At 51.4% G+C, this 14,103-nt stretch overlaps 1 pseudogene; it reads left to right on the plus strand.

Moving 5' to 3' along the window:
* The first annotated feature begins 4,991 nt into the window (after positions 1-4,991).
* Positions 4,992-5,170, plus strand: LOC140408010 (U2 spliceosomal RNA; annotated as a pseudogene).
* The last annotated feature ends 8,933 nt before the right edge of the window (positions 5,171-14,103 follow it).

Below are 14,103 nucleotides of genomic sequence, written 5' to 3' on the forward strand. Positions count from 1 at the left end.
TGTCCGAGTCACAGTGAAGAAAACGGATGGAGAGTCACCTTTGGACCGGAAACACTTCGTGAAGAAGGTGCTGCTCGAGTGCTGTGGGTTTAAAGCAACAGAGATCTTCTGCTTGCAAAACTTCCCCAAGAATGGTTTCTTTGATGTCACCTTCAAGAGCGTCGCAGCGTGCATCAAATTCTTGAACGTCTTCAAGGAAAAAGGTAACCAGAGTCCCTTGTCGATCCTGACTGCGGAACCTCTGTTTACGCTACCGGCACAGCGAAATCGGGTTGTAACACTGCACACGTACAACCCCCACGTCCCTGTATCTGATGTGCTCACGTTCCTCGCCAGGTACGCTGAGCTGAAAAGTGACAGCGTGCAAGTGAAAGACACCTTCGGCATCTGGACAAGTGAGCACCAGGTCAAGGTGACCCTAAGAACGGACAGCAACGGAGCCATCCTGCATCCCCCCTCCAATTTCGCTATTGGAGTAAATCGTGGCTACCTCTACTACGTGGGACAGCCACGTGTATGCCACACCTGTGGCAAAACGGGGCATGTTGCCGCAAACTGCAGTGTGACCTTCTGCAAGAACTGCAGGCAGGAGGGACACATGACTAAGGACTGCAAAGAAGACAAGTGCTGCAACCTGTGTGGGGAGGCCGGCCATCTTTACAGGGCCTGCCCGAAACGCGGGGCGACATACGCTGAAATCATCAGCAGCGGAGTTAAAAAGGCGACCAGAGAGGAGGTGCATACACCCTCCACCGAAAAAGACACCACGGCTCAGAATGAGGAAAAGCAACAAAAGGGCCCCCAACAAAAAGAAGAGGCCCCAGCACCTCCTGACAACCCAACCCCAGCCCCATCTGATGAGGAACACTCAATGGAAGAGGAAGAGGATGGGACAAAGAATAAAGAGCCCTGGGAAACAGTGAACAGGGACAAACGAAAGCGGAAACAAAAAAACAAACTGAAGAATCCCCCGAGGGGTAGTGGCAAAAAGCGACACCTCTCAGCCGGCGCACTTAGCGCCGACACCTCATCCGATGAGGGAAAACAGGACAAGAATCGGCCTCAAATAAAGAGGCAAAGCACCAACGTGGAACGGAAGGCACAGACCCCCCAGACCACCGACCGGGAAGGAAACAAGGTCACAGACCAACCCCCGATAGTAACGAGCAGCAACAACCCAGGTGAAGACCGGCCTGCAACCCCAACACCTACTGACTGCCACGACGAACGCCAGGGCTACATCACCCCCCCAATGCATCTGCATCAAAATCACGGGGCCAGTACGGACCAGAACAGCTTTCTCAGCCCTGCAACTGTGCTAAAGTTTGCGAGCACCACCGGCATGCTGGGGAACATCGAACAGCTGGAACAGCCAACTGTATAGACTCTGGACTCTTGAGACTGGTAAATCTATCTTTTTTAAAATGGGTTTAAAAATTGCATCCATAAATGTGCGAAGCATCAAAGATACTTCGCGGTGTGTAGCCACACTCAACTATTTGGCAAATGTAAAAGCTGACCTACTGTTCCTGCAGGAGTGCGGAATTCCGCACCTCAGCAACTACAGGCGCTGGTCGAGCTGGTGGTCCCACGGGCCATCCATCTGGTCAGGAGGAAACGACTGCCGCTCCTCCGGCCTGGGTATTCTGCTGCGGGGAGGCAACTTCACCATCTCCGACGTTAAGGAGGTGGTGGGCGGGCGCCTCCTCGTAGCAGACGTGAAATACAAGAACACCCCTCTCAGACTTATTAATGTGTACGCCCCGGCCGTAAAAAGTGAGCGGCTGGCAGTTCTTCAGCAACTCCCACTGCTGTTGGCCACCTCCAAGCCGGTCATCCTGGGTGGTGACTTCAACTGCATCATCGATGCGGCTGGACGATCCAGCAAAGCCGACAGCAAACTAGACGCTACGTCCAGACTCCTGATGGAAACGGTAAAAGACGCAAAGCTGCTCGACGTCTGCAGCGACCCTGCAGACGGCGCGCAGCGTAGATACACATGGTCACGGCCAGACGGGTCCGTCCGCTCCAGGATAGACTTCTTTTTTGTGTCCCGAGCTTTCACGGTCAGGTCCACCGACGTAACGCCGGTGTTCTTCTCTGACCACTGCCTCCTACTGGCCGACTGCCACCTGCAGGAAGACCAGGGGGTAGGCAGGGGGACGTGGAAGCTAAATGTAAAACTGCTGACCCCTGAGAACATCGAGGAACTCAGGAGGGATTACAAAGGTTGGAGAACCGTGAAACCCCTCTTTGAGGCCCCACATCTCTGGTGGGAAGCAATCAAGGGGAATATCAAGAGGTTTTTCATCCTCAAGGGCGTTCAAAAGGTGAGAGAGAGACGAGGGGTCATGTCCAGGCTCCAGAAAAGTATGCAAAATTTGCTCCAGCTGCAGTCGATGGGGGTGGATGTCAAGGAGGATCTCCAAGAGGTGAAGAGCCAGCAAGCCTCGCTCTACACCTCGGAGGCCTCCAAGGTTATCTTCCGCTCCAGAGTCCGCTCCGTGGAGCAGGACGAAAAGTGCTCACGCTTCTTCTTCCAAAAGGTGCACAGAGACACCTCTGTGATCAGCAGCCTGAAGGAAGAAGATGGCTCTGAAAAGTCATCGCAGTCTGACATCCTGAGGATCAGCCAATCCTTTTATGCCGGACTGTATGACCTGAAGCCAACAGATAGCACTGTTTCCCAGACCTTCCTGTCGACCATCACGGAGGTCATAGGCGACAGCGAGCTGGAAAACCTGGACAAACCACTAACTCTGGACGAGCTGACAAAGGCCGCCAAGTCCTTCGAGACGAGTAAAACTCCCGGAAGCGACGGCTTACCGGTTGAGTTGTATTCGGCTCTGTGGGACTGGATGGGCCCAGACCTGCTGGAAGTGTACGAGAGTATGCTTCTGGAGGGCAGCATGTCAGAGTCCATGAGGAAAGGCATCATCACCCTCATCTACAAACAGAAGGGGGAAAGGGAAGAAATTCGAAATTGGCGACCCATTTCACTGTTGAATGTGGACTACAAAATTCTAGCAAAGGTCATCGCCAATCGGGTCAGGTCTGCTCTGGAGTCGGTGATCCACCCTGACCAGACCTGTGCTGTACCCGGCAGGAAGATCTCTGATAGCCTCGCGCTACTCAGGGATACGATCGCCTACGTGCAGGACAGGGGGGTGGACACTTGCCTCATCAGCCTTGACCAGGAGAAGGCTTTTGACAGAATATCGCACACCTACATGATGGATGTGCTCTCCAAAATGGGGTTTGGGGAGGGAATTCGCAATTGGATCAAACTGCTCTACACAAACATCTATAGCGCAGTCTCAATCAATGGGTGGGAATCAGAAAAGTTCCAGATCAGATCTGGAGTCAGGCAGGGCTGCCCTCTCTCCTCTGCCCTTTTTGTGTGCTGCATAGAACCTTTTGCCGAGTCCATCAGGAGGGATCCGGGTATAAGAGGAGTGACGATCCCAGGCAGTGGAGGCATGCAAGTCAAGGCCTCCCTGTACATGGACGACGTTGCCGTCTTCTGCTCGGATCCTGCGTCTGTACGCAGGCTCTTAACCACCTGCGACCAGTTTGAACTGGCCTCTGGAGCCAAGGTAAACCGGGGCAAGAGCGAGGCCATGTTCTTTGGGAACTGGGCCGACCGGTCCTTTGTCCCCTTCACTGTCAGGTCAGATTACCTGAAGGTGCTGGGGATATGGTTCGGAGCTGCTGGGGCGTGCACCAAAAACTGGGAGGAGCGCATAGGAAAGGTAAGACAGAAACTGGGCTGGTGGGAGCAACGCTCCCTCTCCATTGCGGGCAAAACCCTGGTCATCAGGTGTGAGGTACTCTCGGTGCTACTGTACGTGGCGCAGGTCTGGCCCATAACCCGACCCTACGCCACAGCAGTCACCCGGGCCATCTTCAAATTTATCTGGCGATCCAAGATGGACCGTGTCCGAAGGGACACCATGTACAAACCTCTGGAGAAGGGAGGGCGGAACGTACCCAACGCCTCCCTCATCCTGTTGGCCACCTTTGTGTCCAGCTGCATCAAGCTGTGCGTGGACCCCCAGTATGCAAACACCAAGTGTCACTACATACTGAGGTTCTACCTGTCCCCGGTGTTACGAAGGATGGGCCTGGCCTCATTGCCGCGGAACGCTCCAAGTAGTTGGACCGTACCGTACCACCTGTCCTTCGTGGAAAAGTTTTTGAAGAAAAACACCTTTGACCACAAGGCAATGAAGCAGTGGTCAGCACGTAATGTCCTCGAGGCCCTCAGGGAAAAGGAGACCGTGGAGGACGTTGGATGGTTCCCTGAGCAGACTGCCAGAGTCATCTGGCAGAACGCCTCATCACCAGAACTTTCAAACAAGCACCAAGACCTAGCTTGGCTGGTGGTGAGAAAGGCCCTCCCTGTCAGATTCTTCATGCACACCCGAAGGCTCTGCACCAATGCACGCTGCCCTCGGAGTGGCTGTGGGGGAAATGAGACGGTCACACACCTCCTTGTGGAATGTGGCTTTGCAAAGAAGGTCTGGAGAGAGATGCAGTGGTATTTGTCAAGGTTTATCCCAAACAGATCTGTGACACAGGACTCTGTGCTCTACGGACTGTTTCCAGGGACACACACCGAGACAAATATCAACTGCTGCTGGAAGGTCATCAACTCGGTAAAAGACGCTCTTTGGTCTGCCCGAAACTTGCTGATCTTCCAGTGCAAAGAATTGTCCTCGACCGAGTGTTGCAGACTGGCACATTCCAAGGTCCAGGACTACGTGCTGAGGGACGCACTCAAGCTTGGGGCAGCTGCCGCCAAGGCGCAATGGGGAAAGACATGACAATGTAAATATTTAAGAAGGAATTGTAATGTAAAGAGTGATATGTGTATAATATTATCAAAATTGAATGGAAGAAAGTCAAGGCAATGTGTAACTGATGGAAATGTACAGTCAAGACAATTCGAATTGCTCTGTAATGCTTATGATAAATTTTATGAATAAAGTATATTTTTTTGAAAAAAAAAAAAAAATCTGTTCTTATCAGTTTAATATCTGATACGTCCCTTATCTGGGGACCATATATTAAATTGATTTTTGGAGCAGGGAGATGGAATAGGGGCTTGCTCAGTCCACTCCACGCATCGACCCGGTATTGCAGTATCTCCGAGAACGGTGCACAAACCCCTTTATGGGGAATTTCAAAGTACAAAAACACTTCAAGCATGCACATGCAATTCTCCGCTTTATGCCTTTTCTTACAATTCTCTACTCAATCACACAAAAATTCATGCCCATTCTCCATATGCTACACACTATTCCAGTATCTCCGCGAACCTTGCACCCCCCCCACATGGGGAATTTCAAAGTCTAAAAATAGCTTGAGCACAGTTATACTTCTCCACTTTATACTCTTTTCTGATCATCCTCCAGTCAATCACAACAAAATTAATGCTCATTTTCCACATCCCACACACTAAACGCACCACACTCCCTCACCGCTTTGCTTTGCACAACACCTTAACTACCCCTCACGCTGCCTTGCCAAAGCGCTCTTGTATCTAAATCAATTCAGATACTTCGACCAGCTCCTTCATTAAACTTTACCCAGTATGAGTATTACAAAGTACAGAGACAGATATAATGAAACACACTTTATTAAATGTAGTTAATCCATACATTACCCACTCTATATACAAGAAACACCCAGGAATCGTCTATCCTACCCGCAAATGTGGTTTGATAACCTGTAGATCTGCTCCCCGAGTCCCTCTGCTTCCTCTTTGCAAAAGGTGATTCTCGCTGAATGTTGGTCTGGTCAAGGTCACCTCACACACCCAGCTTCCAGCCTTTTGGGTTATCAGGTGCTGCTCCAGACATGCCCCCCTCCCCCCGCAGCCAGTCTGAGTTTCGTATATTCGGATTTTGCAGGCTTCTGCAGACGTGGTTTTTAAAGTGGCCAATTCTTTAATTTAAGATATCCAATTTAATCAACCTTAAAACTAAGCCCTGATTATATTATTACAGTGCGCAGCATAACCAAACACACCTCCCTCCCACCTGGCCCGCCTATTCACTCTTACAAATTCTTCCATCACCCACCACATACAAAAGTCTGACAACACCCACTAACACGTTAAAAAACACCTTCTTCCCCCTCCCCCCACTCTTATCACACTCCTAAACCACCCTCCAACGTCCCCCACCGGAAATTATTGCTTAATCGCCATATTGACAATATCACACCTAACTACAGTCACAGACTAGCGTTACAGACTCTCAGCGGTTGTAGCTAGGCCTAAACAACAAAATGGCCTGCAAAGTGAAGCCGAGCAGTATCTCCCTGCTCCAAAAACCCCTCCTCTATGGGGAATTTCAAAAGACCGCTACTCGGCCTCTTGGCTAAGATCAAGTGCAGTATCGTTTGATCGAGGGAAGCTGAGGATTTCGATGTCGATGCCGATCGTGGATTGGAGAACACGGAGGAATTGAAGTCGTCAAAGAGGAAACGTTTAGAGCTCGGCTGCTATTGGTGGATCTACATGCTGGTCTAAGCCTCTGGTTTAGGCCTAACGCCGATACAGTTCAGACCCATCATACGAGCTATGGATGCAGCTGCATCCCGACCTACAGGCTGGGGAGTGCGAAACACTGTCTGAGTGAGTCACAGTGAAGAAAGCGGAAGGGGAGTCACCTGTGGACCGGAAATTCTTCGTGAAGCGGGTGCTGCTCGAGTGTTGTGGGTTTAACGCAACAGAAATCTTCCGCTTGCAAAACTTCCCCAACAATGGATATTTTGATGTCACCTTCAAGAGTGTCGCAGCGTGCAGCAAATTCTTGAACGTCTTCAAAGAAAAAGGTAACCAGAGTCCCCTGTCGATCCTGACTGCGGAGCCTCTGTTTACGCTACCGTCGCAGCAAAACCTGGTTGTTACACTGCACACGTAAAAACCCCACGTCCCCGTGTCTGATGTTCTCACGTTCCTCGCCAGGTACGCTGAGCTGAAAAGTGACAGCGTGCAAGTGAAAGACACCTTCGGCATCTGGTCAAGGTGACTCTAAGAACAGACAGCAACGGAGCCATCCTGCATCCCCCCTCCAGTTTCGCTATTGGAGTAAATCGTGGCTACCTCTACTACGTGGGACAGCCACGAGTATGCCACACCTGTGGCAAAACGGGGCATGTTGCCGCAAACTGCAGTGTGACCTTCTGCAAAAACTGCAGGGAGGAGGGACACATGACTAAGGACTGCAAGGAAGACAAGTGCTGCAACCTGTGTGGGGAGGCCGGCCATCTTTACAGGGCCTGCCCGAAACGCGGGGCGACATATGCACAGATCATCATCAGCGGTGTTAGAAAGGCGACCAGAGAGGAGGTTCATACATCCTCCACCGAAAAAGACACCACGGCACAGAATGCGGAAAAGCAACAGAAGGGCCCCCAACAAAAAGAGGAGGCCCCAGCACCTCCTGACAACCCAGCCCCATCTGATGAGTAACACTCAATGGAAGAGGATGGGACAAAGAGCCCTGGGAAATAGTGAACAGGGACAAACGAAAGAGAAAACAAAAAAACAAACTGAAGAACCCCCCGATGGGGAGTGGCAAAAAGAGACACCTTTCAGCCGGCGCACTTAGCGCCGGCACCTCATCCGATGAGGAAAAACAAGACAAGAATCGCCCTCAAATAAAGAGGCAAAGCACCAATGTGGAACGGGAGGCACAGACCCCCCAGACCACAGACCGGGAAGGAAATAAAACCCGCCGAGACAACCAACCTCTGGCTCATGGGAACAGCAATATGACCAACGGCCAGCAAACGCCGGACATTGAAAACAAGGTCACAGACCAACTCCCGAATGTAACAAGCAGCAACAACCTAGGCGAAGACCGGCCTGCAACCCCAACACCTACTGACTGCCACGACGAACGCCAGGGCTACACCACCCCCCCAATGCATCTGTATCAAAATCACGGGGCCAGTGCGGACCAGAACAGTTTTCTCAGCCCTGCAACTGTGCTAAAGTTTGCAAGCACCACCGGCATGCTGGGGAACATTCAACAGCTGGAACAGCCAACTGTATAGACTCTGGACTCTTGAGACTGGTAAATCTACCATTTTATAATGGGTTTTAAAATTGCATCCATAATTGTGCGAAGCATCAAAGATACTTCGCGGTGTGTAGCCACACTCAACTATTTGGCAAATGTAAAAGCTGACCTACTGTTCCTGCAGGAGTGCGGAATTCCGCACCTCAGCAACTACAGGCGCTGGTCGAGCTGGTGGTCCCACGGGCCATCCATCTGGTCAGGAGGAAACGACTGCCGCTCCTCCGGCCTGGGTATTCTGCTGCGGGGAGGCAACTTCACCATCTCCGACGTTAATGAGGTGGCGGGCGGGCGCCTCCTCGTAGCAGACGTCAATTACAAAAACACACCTCTCAGACTTATTGATGTGTACCCCCCGGCAGTAAAAAGTGAGCGGCTGGCAGCAACTCCCACTGCTGTTGGCCACCTCCAAGCCGGTCATCCTGGGCGGTGACTTCAACTGCATCATCGATGGGGCTGGACGATCCGGCAGAGCCGACAGCAAATTAGACGCTACGTCCAGACTCCTGATGGAAACGGTAAAAGACGCTAAGCTGCTTGACGTCTGCGGGGTAGCGCAGCGTAGATACACATGGTCACGGCCAGACGGGTCCGTCCGCACCAGGACAGACTTCTTTGTGTCCCGTGCTTTCACGGTCAGGTCCACCGACGTAAGGCCGGTGTTCTTCTCTGACCACTGCCTCCTACTGGACGACTGCCACCTGCAGGAAGACCAGGGGGTAGGCAGGGGGACCTGGAAGCTAAATGTAAAACTGCTGTCCCCTGAGAACCTCGAGGAACTCAGGAGGGATTACAAAGATTGGAGAACCGTGAAACCCCTCTTTGAGGCCCCACATCTCTGGTGGGAAGCAATCAAGGGGAATATCAAGAGGTTTTTCATCCTCAAGGGCATTCAGAAGGTGAGAGAGAGACGAGGGGTCATGTCCAGGCTCCAGAAAAGTATGCAAAATTTGCTCCAGCTGCAGTCGATGGGGGTGGATGTCAAGGAGGATCTCCAAGAGGTGAAGAGCCAGCAAGCCTCGCTCTACACCTCGGAGGCTTCCAAGGTTATCTTCCGTTCCAGAGTCCGCTCCGTGGAGCAGGATGAAAAGTGCTCACGCTTCTTCTTCCAAAAGGTGCAGGGAGACCTCTGTGATCAGCAGCCTGAAGGAAGAAGATGGCTCTGAAAAGTCATCGCAGTCTGACATCCTGAGGATCAGCCAATCCTTTTATGCCGGACTGTATGACCTGAAGCCAACAGATAGCACTGTTTCCCAGACCTTCCTGTCGACTATCACGGAGGTCATAGGCGGCAGCGAGCTGGAAAAACTGGACAAACCACTAACTCTGGATGAGCTGACAAAGGCTGTCAAGTCCTTTGTTCTTATCAGTTTAAGGCCGTCAAGTCCTTTGAAACGAGTAAAACTCCCAGAAGCGGCGGCTTACCTGTTCAGTTGTATTTGGCTCTGTGGGACTGGATGGGCCCAGACCTGCTGGAAGTGTACGAGAGTATGCTTATGGAAGGCAGCATGTCAGAGTCCATGAGGAAAGGCATCATCACCCTCATCTACAAGCAGAAGGGGGAAAGGGAAGAAATTCGAAATTGGCGACCCATTTCACTGTTGAATGTGGATTACAAAATTCTAGCCAAGGTCATCACCAATCGGGTCATGTCTGCTCCGGAATCGGTGATCCACCCTGACCAGACCTGTGCTGTACCCGGCAGGAAGATCTCTGATAGCCTCGCGCTACTCAGGGATACGATCGCCTACGTGCAGGACAGGAGGGTGGACACTTGCCTCATCAGCCTTGACCAGGTGAAGGCTTTTGACAGAATATCGCACACCTACATGATGGATGTGCTCTCCAAAATGGGGTTTGGGGAGGGAATTCGCAATTGGATCAAACTGCTCTACACAAACATCTACAGCGCAGTCTCAATCAATGGGTGGGAATCAGAAAAGTTCCAGATCAGATCTGGAGTCAGGCAGGGCTGCCCTCTCTCCTCTGCCCTTTTTGTGTGCTGCATAGAACCTTTTGCCGACTCCATCCGGAGGGATCCGGGTATAAGAGGAGTGACGATCCCAGGCAGTGGAGGCATGTTAGTCAAGGCCTCCCTGTACATGGACGATGTTGCTGTCTTCTGCTCGGATCCTGCGTCTTTACGCAGGCTCTTGACCGCCTGCGACCAGTTTGAACTGGCCTCGGGAGCCAAGGTAAACCGGAGCAAGAGCGAGGCCATGTTCTTTGGGAACTGGGCCGACCGGTCTTTTGTCCCCTTCACTGTCAGGTCAGATTACCTGAAGGTGCTGGGGATATGGTTCGGAGCTGCTGGGGCATGCACTAAAAACTGGGAGGAGCGCATAGCAAAGGCAGGAACTGGGCTGGTGGGAACAACGCTCCCTCTCCATTGCGGGCAAAACCCTGGTCATCAGGTGTGAGGTACTCGCGGTGCTACTGTACGTGGCGCAGGTCTGGTCCATAACCCGACCCTACGCCACATCAGTCACCCGAGCCATCTTCAAATTTATCTGGAGATCCAAGAATGACCGTGTCCGAAGGGACACCATGTACAAACCTCTGGAGAAGGGAGGGCGGAACGTACCCAACGCCTCCCTCATCCTGTTGCCAACCTTTGTGCCCAGCTGCATCAAGCTGTGCGTGGACCCCCAGTATGCAAACACCAAGTGTCACTGCATACAGCACGGTAGCATTGTGGATAGCACAATTGCTTCACAGCTCCAGGGTCCCAGGTTCGATTCCGGCTTGGGTCACTGTCTGTGCGGAGTCTGCACATCCTCCCCGTGTGTGCGTGGGTTTCCTCCGGGTGCTCCGGTTTCCTCCCACAGTCCAAAGATGTGCAGGTTATGTGGATTGGCCATGATAAATTGCCCTTAGTGTCCAAAATTGCCCTTAGTGTTAGGTGGGGTTACTGGGTTATGGGGATAGGGTGGAGGTGTTGACTTTGGGTAGGGTGCTCTTTCCAAGAGCCGGTGCAGACTAGATGGGCTGAATGGCCTCCTTCTGCACTGTAAATTCTATAATACTGAGGTTCTACCTGTCCACGGTGTTACGAAGGATGGGCCTGGCCTCATTGCCGCGGAATGCTCCAAGTAGTTGGACCGTGCCATACCACCTGTCCTTCGTGGAAAAGTTTTTGAAGGAAAACACCTTTGACCACAAGGCAATGAAGCAGTGGTCAGCACGTAATGTCCTCGAGGCCCTCAGGGAAAAGGAGACGGTGGAGGACGTTGGATGGCTCCCTGAGCAGACTGCCAGAGTCATCTGGCAGAACGCCTCATCACCAGAACTTTCAAACAAGCACCAAGACCTCGCTTGGCTGGTGGTGAGAAGGCCCTCCCTGTCAGATTCTTCATGCACACCCGAAGGCTCTGCGCCAATGCACGCTGCCCTCGGAGTGGCTGTGGGGGAAATGAGACGGTCACACACCTCTTGTGAATGCCTTTGCAAAGAAGGTCTGGAGAGAGATGCAGTGGTATTTGTCAAGGTTTATCCCAAACAGATCTGTGACACAGGACTCTGTGCTCTACGGACTGTTTCCAGGGACACACACCGAGACGAATATCAACTGCTGCTGGAAGGTCATCAACTCGGTGAAAGACGCTCTTTGGTCTGCCCGAAACCTGCTCTTCCAGTGCAAAGAATTGTCCTTGACCGAGTGTTGCAGACTGGCACATTCCAAGGTCAAGGACTACATGCTGAGGGACGCACTCAAGCTTGGGGCAGCAGCCGCCAAAGCGCAATGGGGAAAGACCACTGTGTAAGGTCTTCCCAGCAAATGTACACCGAGGGGCGGGTAACAGTGTAAACCCCCCTCGGTCTGGGCCACCAACACTCCAATGTATAAAATAAACATTAAAAAAAAAATTTTTGTGGGGGCTCGGGTCAAGCCAGGCTGGGGGTTAGCTATATTTGCCGTTGCAGAAGAACCGGGAGTGCAGGAGGCGAAAGAGGCCGACATTTGGCCTTTGCGTCCCTAGTAGCCCGGCGAAGGATTATACTTATGTGGAAGGAAGCGAAGCCCCCGGGCGTGGAGGCCTGGATAAACGACATGGCAGGGTTCATAAGATTGGAACGAATAAAATTTGCGTTGAGAGGATTGTTTCAGGGGTTCTCCAGGCGGTGGCAACCGTTCCTTGACTATCTCGCGCAACGATAATGAAAAGACAGAAAGGATAGCAGCAGCAACCCAGGGGGGATGGGGGAGCACTATTTTGTGTTTTTGCTATTTGTTTTTTCTTTTCTAGTTTTGTTGTAAGCTCACTATATTATTTAAATAATGTTTAATGTATAATCCCTTGTTGAGTTGTAAAAACGGAAAAAACTTTTGTTTGAAAAATTTCAATAAAATATATATTTTTTAACAAGGACTTAGGTTAAGGTATCCAGATTATATGTCTGTGATTAAGGGTTAACAGCTAGGCAGGCTGTGATGTCACTCTTGGCAGGAGCTGCGTCTCTTTTTAGTTTCGTTTCCAGCCCTGCTCTGGATTCTGAGGAAAAGAGTTGTGTCTCTCAGACTGCCTTCTGAAAGTTTCTCCCCAAGGACTTTGTGAACAAATCCTGAGTGTTAACTTTATTAATGAAAGCCACCCTCGTCCCAGAGGGCCATAGGCTACTCTTCCCTTTGAGAGAGAGAGAGAGAGTGCTGACTTGTGGTGATTTGACCTGTGGGCCACCTCACCTCAAGCGAGGGTCAAGGTTGAGAAGGCGAGGCCTTCCTGGTAACCTCAGCCGGTACGGGAATTGAACTCCCCCCTGTTGGCATTGCTCTGCGTCACAAACCAGCCATCCAGCTGATTCCCCCACACTTTATTAATAAGTGCCATTTGACCCGAGTGTGGATCTTGCCCCATTGAAATTTTAGAAGTAGACGAGAAAGTCAGCGCAGACTTTTTAAAAAAGAACTGCTAAACTGTTCATTGAAAAGCTGTTTTCTCCTTGGATGTCAATAGGATTAATCCTGTGTTAATAATGTTTGTTTTAATACGTTTTTGTTTTTGTTAGTGGAATCACTCCCAGGCATACAGCATCCTTTCCTCATAGTGTACAAATTGGAAAATTGTTGGGGTTTCTTCTCCGGTTTCCTAATATAAATTGGGGGGGGGGGGGGGGGGTCTGGTCTGGTACTGTTAACATTGCAATGTTTTAATTCAAGCCAAGGACTCAAAGAGTTGCCCATCTCCACAAAGGAAAAAGCATTAAACACCTAAAGAAAAGCCCGGGTCCCAGGCCCGGTGAGGCACAGATGCTAACCATCGTGTTGTCCCTCCCTCCAGTACTGCACAAAAGGAGTCACTTGCATTTGTAGAGCATCGATCACGAACCACAGGACATCCAAAGGCACTTTACACCAACTGGGACAAAGATCTGCTGTAAAGCGAGAAGGGGGGGCAGCCAACATGCGCCCAGCAAGGCTCCACAATGTTATAACAATCAGGTGATCGGTTTCTTTTTTATATGTACGTTTAGTGTAGCCAATTCTTTGTTCCCCAATTAAGGGGCAATTTAGTGTGGCCAATCCACCTCGCCTGCACATCTTTTTGGGTTGTGGGGGTGAAACCCACGCAAACACGGGGGGGATTGTGCAAACTCCACACGGACAGTGACCCAGGGCCAGGATCGACCCCGGGTCCTCGGTGTGGTGGGGCAGCAGTGCTAACCACTGCACCAACATGCCGCCCCGATCTGTTTCAGAGATCCTGATGGTGGGGGTGAATGTTGGCCAAGGCACTGGGAGATCACCAAAATGTTTTTGCATTCCCCTGGATTAGGGGTTCAAATCCCAAACCACATATTGCAACCCGATTTTAACCCTGCAGCGTATTTTTGGTGTTATTGACATTTAATGCCCAAAATAGAAGTCAACGCCAATAACTCCAGGGTTTCTTCACCTCAGCAGCAAAGTGACTCAGCGCAATAGCTCCTCCGCTTGGCACCGGTCCCCTGCCTCGGGCCCAGTCCCCGGCGCCCGGTCCCCTGCCACGGGCCCGGTCCCCTGCCACGGGCC

The sequence above is a fragment of the Scyliorhinus torazame genome, chromosome 2 (assembly GCF_047496885.1).
Source record: "Scyliorhinus torazame isolate Kashiwa2021f chromosome 2, sScyTor2.1, whole genome shotgun sequence".
Taxonomy (NCBI): domain Eukaryota; kingdom Metazoa; phylum Chordata; class Chondrichthyes; order Carcharhiniformes; family Scyliorhinidae; genus Scyliorhinus; species Scyliorhinus torazame.